The sequence below is a fragment of the Lampetra planeri genome, chromosome 3 (genome assembly GCF_965212315.1).
Source record: "Lampetra planeri chromosome 3, kcLamPlan1.2.h2, whole genome shotgun sequence".
Taxonomy (NCBI): Eukaryota; Metazoa; Chordata; class Hyperoartia; order Petromyzontiformes; family Petromyzontidae; genus Lampetra; species Lampetra planeri.
In genome coordinates, this window is record NC_136109.1 from 25,668,601 (window position 1) to 25,677,595 (window position 8,995).

Genomic DNA, 8,995 nt, shown 5'->3' on the forward strand with positions numbered 1-8,995 from the left:
ACTTGGGTATCTGAAGTAGAATTCGTTCTTGGCGACTGCTTCTCCCGTCAGGTTCTTCTCGTAAGACAGAATGGGGTCCGAGAAGTCGTCGTATCGCACGAACACCCCAAAGAGCACGATCATGCTGAACTGGAAGAAGATCGCGAGCGCCGGCAAGCGGATCCTATACATCGTCGGATTAATCCCCATGATTCGATCGCGTACGGTCGCGCGCGGTCGCGATTTGCGTGTGGTTACGCTGCCGTGTGGCTGTCCGGCTCTGCGTGGTTGCGTGTGGTTGCGTGTGGTTGCGTGTGGTTGTGTGTGGTTGCGTGTGGTTGCGTGTGGTTGAGTGTGGTTGAGTGGCTGTGTAATTGCTTGTGTGGCCGCCTGTGATTGTGTGGCTGTGATTTGCAACTTCTCACAGCGATGGTCTCACGACGCGCGTGTATTTGAAGGTGCGTAAATGTGTGTGCTTTGTGTGAGTGGGTACGCGTCCCGATGCGTTTGCATATACTTGTATGCTTGTGACTGCATATGCGAATATGTATATTCTGTCTGTGGGTGTGTTGGTGTATGTATATTTACATATGCGTCTGAGTGTATAGTGTGGCTGTGTACGTGTGCGTACAAACGCGGCTCTATAGAAACGTATATATGATGTTTTTGTAAAAACAAAGATTAACGGACTAGCTCACTTCAATTTTAAGACTCAATTACAACGCAACTTTGATGAGTCCAATTTGTTATGTCAGATATATATTTTCACACACGCAACCTTTAACAGACTGTCGGGGCAAGGGCTGTTACGCAGCGAGCACCAACGAAGGCACACACCCACACCCACACACACGCGCGCACTCGCTGTCGATCATGCGTGCGGTCTGCACGATCGCCCTCACTCGCATTGCCCTTTGTCCGCGTGTGCCCACTTATATAGGAAACCGAGTACTCGAAAACCAGTCTGGCTGGCTTCTTATTCTTCTTTTTTAAAACGATATCCACAACATCTGCATCACCCGCGCTCATTCGGCTCACGTCCCAGCCCGCATCGCGTGGATTTATCTCCGTCTGACCGGTCCGAGTGGCGGGGTATGTTGTTGTGTTGTTGTGTGTCTTCGCTGGGTGGGGAGCGGTGGTGTAGCGGTTATCGCGCTGCGCTATGAATGCGACGACCCGGGGTTCGATTCCCGCTCACGGTTCAACACCGGTTACGATTATCTGAACCGGTCCTGGGCTTCCCCTAGGTCGACTCGGCCGCAAATGAGTACCTGGTGCGGTGTCAACATCGCCACTGGGAAGACAAAGGCGGTCGGGCGTTGTGCTGGCCATCCACCCCCTCGTGAACCCTTCCGGCCCTCATAGTTGCTCGCTAACAGCACTTGCCCCGACAGTCTGTTAAGGCTATACGGGGGTTCTTTGTCTTTGTGCCTACAGCGAGGCGTGGGCCCCATAGGTCCATTAAAAACAAACGTGGTTTAGTCATTCCGTCACCTTCCTCTTTCAAATGCGAGGCAGGGTGTTCGTCTTCTGTTTATGTTGTAGCCTCTCAAGCCAGCGGGTGGCGATTCACATTCTTGTGGCGAGGGTGAGTCCATTCTATTTCGTGCAGGTGATTATCATTCCTTAAACTATATTTTAACAACAAAACGTTTTGCTGGCTGGAGACCGACAGTCACGTGCAAAGAACGTGCTGGCTGCAATTTATGATATACTTTCTTATATAGATTTAGAATAGCGCATCATTCCCAGGCGCTTTACGTACATTAAACAATCGTACGTACAATGATGGTGGTTGGGATAATAAAGAGTAGTGGGGTTGTTATTACAAGTAGTAGTGGTGTAGTTATGGTGACAGTTAGGAGAACCGACAGGAGTGGTTCAGGAAGAGTAGTGGTAGTGCTAGGGCTAGTGATGGGGCTACTGATAGGAGTCCTGATAGGAGTAGTGATAGGGGGTTGAGTTAGGCCAGATCGTAGCTGGGGGACGAGCGCAGGGAGTCGGAGCTGCCGGCTCTATTTATTTTCTTGCCGGCTTCGCCACCACCGTCAAACGCCAGGCGGCGAGGATGAGCGGCCGAGGAGATGGCAGTGGTGAGTGCCGTGGCTGCACCAGCTGCGTCTCGACACCTTCGAGCGATCCTGACCGCACGCTCTCATTCTAGACCAGGGGGTTCGACACCTTGCGGTTTCCTGAGCCGCATGCGGCTCTTTCAGGGCTGATTCGTGACCGTTAATTATCAAGGACCCATGCCGTCTCGTAGTCGCACGCAACGCAGCTCTGGATATATCTAAATACACTTTTTTTTAGATCAAATTCGAATTTTTTTTTTAGCTCGTCTTGTTATTTCGTTTGCCGGTCCCCTGGTCTACGCCGAGGAGAGGAAATGTCAGCTCCCGCAACATCATCATCATCATCACCATCCGCAAGCTACCACGCTCTCCACGGGGGGAGCAAACCCGGCCACAGTCCAGGCGTCAGAGGCGAGAGCATTGCGCTACTCCTGCGCTAGAGAGAGACTGCCCAGTCTGGGATCGATTGGGGCCAATGCAAAAGGCAAATGATAACAACAACAACAGCAACAACAACAGCAACAAAATCGACGCTCCACTCAACGACACCTATCGCACGTACGCACGTGCTGTGCGTTGAACTTTTTTCGCGCCGTACGCGGCCGACCGAGGCGCGAATCGTTCCAGGCCGCCTCCAACAATCCGCACAGCGTCACCGGACACCCTCGGAGAGAGAGGGCCGCGTCGAGTCGAGCGGAGAGGCTGCGACCACGACGAAAGAAACACCGAAGACACGAGACGGACCCTCTGACACGAGACGGACCCTCTGACACAGCCAACGCAGCTGCGGTCAAACGCCTCGAGGTCACGTGGGAGCATCCTCAACACCGCCACCACAGGCACTTAGCAACACCAAAGACAAAGATCCCACCCCCCCCCCCATAGCCTTCACAGCCGTTTGGGGCAAGTGCTGTTAGCGAGTAGGACCTATGAAGGCCGCTACGGAACACGAGGGAATGGGTGGCCAGCAGCACGCCCGACCGCCTTTGTCTCCCCGGTGTCGAAGTGTATTCATCGTACAAGGTACTCATTTGAGGCCGAGTGGACCTGGGGGAGGCCCGGGAGCGGTTCAGATAACCGTCAGTAGGCGGCCGTGAACGCGAATCGAACTCGGCTCGCCGCTCCCCATGACAACACCGCGAGGTCGACGTGGTGGGAGTGACTCGGACGCAATCTTGATTTGAAGCTTTCGTGACTGCAGGAATCCATACTCTTTGGTTCTTTCGGTAAAGTCACGTAGGTATAAAATAAAATTTTGTTTTAATAAATAAAATAAAAATTAGAAAAAATAAAATTCAAATTAAATAAAATTTAAAAATTGTAATAAAATATTTTTTTTATAAAATTATTTCTTTATAAAATATTTTTTAATACAAATGAAATAAAATTTTATTTTTAAAATAAAATAGAATAGTATTTTTATTAAATATTTTTTTATTAAAAATAAATAAAAATAATTATTAAATAAAATAACATTTTATTTTATACCTACGTGACTTTACCTAAAGAACCCCTTTGGTGTTGAGATCGCCACCGGCATCGTTCAGGCGTGTGAACAACTCCATCCCCCACCGCCACCACCCCCCACCGCCACCACCCCCCACCGCCACCACCCCCCGCCGCCACCACCCCCCGCCGCCACCATCCCCCACCGCCACCACCCCCCGCCGCCACCACCCCCCGCCGCCACCACCCCCCACCGCCACCACCCCCCGCCGCCACCACCCCCCGCCGCCACCACCCCCCGCCGCCACCACCCCCCGCCGCCACCACCCACCGCCGCCACCACCCACCGCCGCCACCACCCACCGCCGCCACCACCCCCCGCCACCACCACCGGTGGTCACTTGTATGTATAGTGACTTATTGTTAGTAGCTCAGCTGATTGGAGAGTATATTGAGTTTATTGATTATATTGATGTAATTTATATTTTTAGTTTTTTATCAGTTTACTATATGGTAGTCATTATATAGTGTAATGTATACCCAGTTACTTAATGTTATTAGCTCATCTTATTGGAGAGTTTATTAAGTACATTGATCATATTGATGTAGTTTATATTTAGTTTTTTCACATCGGTTTATTGTTTGGTAGTAGGGTATTTGTAGTTCTTTAGAAACTTCCTTTAAGTTTTCCACATCATGCACTAGCTTGATACGCGGTGGTTTGGCTGCTGCAGTTCTTTAATATTAAAATTTCCCTCCCTTTATCACTGCTAATCCTACATAATACACTATTATAACATGACTTTGAGACCCCCCACTGTCTACACATTCCGCAAGGAGTGACTAAACCCATATCTGCATTTCTCATCAATATGCTAAATTTCTCTGTTGATATGTAAACTCCTTTGTCAAGGCTCTCTGCTCCTCCCACCCAGCTTAAAATACGCTGCCAAGGTTAGCTGTTTCATTAGGACGCTGTCTTTCCGACAGCTCTGTTTCTTCACTTGAGGACGGCTGCTTGCGTTGTGGCCGAAACGTTGTGAGAATTTAATTGTATTATGTTTCTTTTTATTATTTTATTATTTCCCTTCTACGTGACTTTACCGAAAGAACCAAGCATATCAACAAAGCTTGTTTTTTGTTTAACCAGGTAAAGCCCATTCGCTATTTTTACAAGCCACAAAATGATAGCGCAACAAAGTGGCTCACCACGTGAAATATGTAGCAGCCAAATAATCGAAATAATCTAAACGCATGTTTCTAAATGTGGCAGGAAACCCCCAGAGGACCCGGAGAACATGCAAACTGCAACTACAGATAGTCCCCGAGTTACGATGGTCCGACTTACGATATTTCGATCTTACGATGGCGATACGACAAAATGCACGTTAAAATCTTCTTGGTTCTTTCGGTAAAGTCACGTAGACTTTACTGAATCCCTGCAGTCACGAAAGCTTTAAATCGAAAAATGCATGTTAAAAGTTTTTTTTTTATAGCACATAGGATTGTTTCCTGAAAAAAACTTTCTATTAAATTGCAGTTCATATAGGTAGGCTAAGAATTAACCTTGTTTTTTTTACTTTACATTTTACTGTACAATACAGTAAATACATACAGTATATAGTTAATACAGTACGGTACTGTAAATTTCTCTGTTTTGCTAAATTATCACCATTCTTTAAGACTTCTGGGTAGGCTAGGCCATCTTCGACTTACGATATTTTCGACTTACGATGGGGTCGTCGTAACGCATCTCCGTCGTAAGTAGAGGACTACCTGTATACAGCAGGCGTCAAGGTCGGGATCGAACCCACAACCTCTTGCATACCAGACGACAGAGTTAACATCTCATCGCCACCACGGCACCCACTGGGAGGACTTTTGACTTTGGTGGGAGGACTTTTGACTTTGGTGGACGGACACGACAAGAAGCAGTACGGTCCGACCTGTATGCGGAAGCTACGCAAAGTTAACAACGATCATGATTTTCGTTCGATATATACATATATAGTTCGAGGTTTTTTCGTTTAAACCAAACGACAATTCGCAAGAGGACAGGCTGAATGAGTCTCACGTACAAGAGTGACCCGGGTCACAAGACATTTCAAGAGAGGAATTAAAAAACGAATCTCAAATTAGGTTAGGGGGCAATGAAGCAAACAGAAATATGCTCGTGAAAAACAACAACATTTGCGTCACACGAGTCATCAGAAATATTGTACAAACGTGAATCTGCGCGATTCGCATCAATTGCAAATACATGCATCGTCTCACCGCTTCACTATCAGTGTTATCGCCGTCGCCGTGGCTGCAAGTATGCACTTTATACAACAACAGCAGCAACGACAACAACAACAACAAACTTAAAACTGAACCATGTTTTATTTTATTTTACCACGTGACGCCCACTGAGCTATTTAGTTCTTTTTCAGAAACAACCGGGCCACAATTGATAGCTCAACGAAGCAGCAGCCAAATACTTTAAACGCATGTTTCTAAACGTGGAGGGAAACACCGGTGGACCCGGAGACAAATCCACGTGACGACGTGGAGAGAGAGAGACACGCAAACTACAAATATAGAGCAGCAGACGTCAGGGTCGGGATCGAACCCACGACCTCCTGTGTACCAGGCGAGGTAGTTAACATCTCCTAGCCACCGTGATGATGATGATAAAGAGAGACACGCAAACTCCAAATATACAGCAGGCGTCAGGGTCGGGATCGAACCGACGACCTCCTGTATATCAGGCGAGGCAGTTAACATCTCCTAGCCACAGTGATGATGATGAGAGAGAGAGATAGACACGCAAACTCCAAAAACACAGCAGGGGTCAGGGTCGGGATCGAACCCACGACCTCCTGTATACCTAGCGAAGTAGTTAACATCTTCTAGCCACCGTGATGATGATGAGAGAGAGAGACACGCAAACTCCAAACATACAGCGGGCGTCAGGGTCGGGATCGAACCCACGACCTCCTGTATACCAGGCGAGGTTAGTTAACATCTTCTAGCCACCGTGATGATGAGAGAGAGAGATAGACACGCAAACTCCAAAAACACAGCAGGGGTCAGGGTCGGGATCGAACCCACGACCTCCTGTATACCTAGCGAAGTAGTTAACATCTTCTAGCCACCGTGATGATGATGAGAGAGAGAGACACGCAAACTCCAAACATACAGCGGGCGTCAGGGTCGGGATCGAACCCACGACCTCCTGTATACCAGGCGAGGTTAGTTAACATCTTCTAGCCACCGTGATGATGAGAGAGAGAGATAGACACGCAAACTCCAAAAACACAGCAGGGGTCAGGGTCGGGATCGAACCCACGACCTCCTGTACACCGGGCGAGGTAGTTAACATCTCCTAGCCACAACACCACCACCACGAACTCCCGGCCACGTGGGCTGCCTTGCTGAGTCTGGAGGGTTGAGGAGCCCCCCCCCCCACCCCACCCCATACGAGGGTGGCGTTGTCACGCGGCTCTGCGCTGTCACACAAACACGCGAGGTCAAGCAGCGCGGAGCGTGGCAGCGTCTTACGCATTCCCCCACGGGGAGCGCTGCGTATTCTGAGCCGAGGTGTTCAGACCCCCTCGGGCAGGGAAGGAGAGAGAGGAGAGAGAGAGAGGATTGTCGAGTGTAAGGTGGCTGGGTGGCTCTGGGCGTGGGGCAGCCCTGTAGCTTCGTGGTGGCGGGGGGTAGGGGAAGAGGGGGGGGGGGACGTAGGTAGGTTGTTAAAATATGTTTTTTTATTTGACCAACTCAGACCCACTGAGCTATATATAGGTATTTTTCAGAAGCGACCTGGCCATCATAAATGATGGCTCAACGTGGCGGCTTCATGATCACGTGGACATTTATGGCAGTAGCCAAATACTATGAACGCGTGATGTTGATTCGAAACTTGAAGGTAAAAATCGGAGGACCCGCAGAAAAATCCATGCGCCCACAGAGAGAGAGACACACAAACTCCAAATATAGAGCAGCAGACGTCAGGGTCGGGATCGAACCCACGGTCTCCTGTCTACCAGGCGAGGTAGTTAACATCTCCTAGCCACCGTGATGATGATGAGAGAGAGAGACACGCAAACTCCAAATCTACAGCAGGTGTCAGGGTCGGGATCGAACCCACGATCTCCTGTCTACCAGGCGAGGTAGTTAACATCTCCTAGCCACCGTGATGATGATGAGAGAGAGAGACACGCAAACTCCAAATCTACAGCAGGTGTCAGGGTCGGGATCGAACCCACGATCTCCTGTCTACCAGGCGAGGTAGTCAACATCTCCTAGCCACAGTGATGATGATGAGAGAGAGAGAGACACGCAAACTCCAAATCTACAGCAGGTGTCAGGGTCGGGATCGAACCCACGATCTCCTGTCTACCAGGCGAGGTAGTCAACATCTCCTAGCCACCGCGGCGCCTCGTTTCGTAGAGGCCCTTCCATCAGCAGTGGCGCGAGAAAGCAAACGCAGGACTACGCCTTTATCTTCATATAGACCGGATGTGCGCCTCATTATGATGGACGATTATTGTTGTTGTTGTTGCACACACAACAGGAAACAGAACGCCCAACAGCGGTTCATCAATCACAATGCGGCTTTAATTCAACGCCGGTGCTTCTTCGTGTCCGACATGGACTCGGTCGTTCAGAGCAGACAGAGAGAGAGAGAGAAGGGGGAGTTGAGGCAGAGGTGGGGGGGCGATCTCGTACCAACAACATCTGGGAAACAAGCAACGCTGGTTTGTCACGCGAGATGGCCTCCTCCGATGAGGCCAGAGAAGAGGGAGAAGCCACCCCAGAGGTTTACGCACTCGAATACAGAATTTAAAAAAACACCGTGCACCAAGGCCGTAGCCATGGAGTCAACATTGGCGGGGACCAAATCTTCCAGGGTGTCTGGGGGTCCCAACCCAGAAAAATATCTAAATTTGAAAACTAATTTCCTGCCTAAAATATTTAAAAATTCACTAACACATGGGAAGGACTTTATATTCAATTTTTTACAATAATGTCTAATAGTGTATTGTATTACATTGCTCTGTTTTTACTTTTTACCATTTCTTGTTTCATTGTATGTAATGGCAGAGATTAGGGATTAATAAAGTAGAACCATAATAAAGTACAACCATATCCACAATCATATTAACATAAATCTATGCATTGATGTATATGAAGACAAGTCCAGATATTGTGACCAAGTTTTAGCAAATCGTTTCTTTTATTTACATATATCAATATATTGGAGGGAACATTGAGCTGATTTGAATATATATTGAGGGGGGATGTGTCCCCCCCCCCTCAATATATATTATAATTACGGCCTTGCTGTCCACAGAGGAGCGATCGATATGGGTGGATGGAAGTGAAAATGTTTGTTGCGGCTGGTTTTTGGGGGAGCGTGTGCGTGGAATGCCCTCAACTGAAGTGCAATGAATCGATTAATTATACTTAATTATTTATTAGAATGAATATTTTAATATTATACTAATATT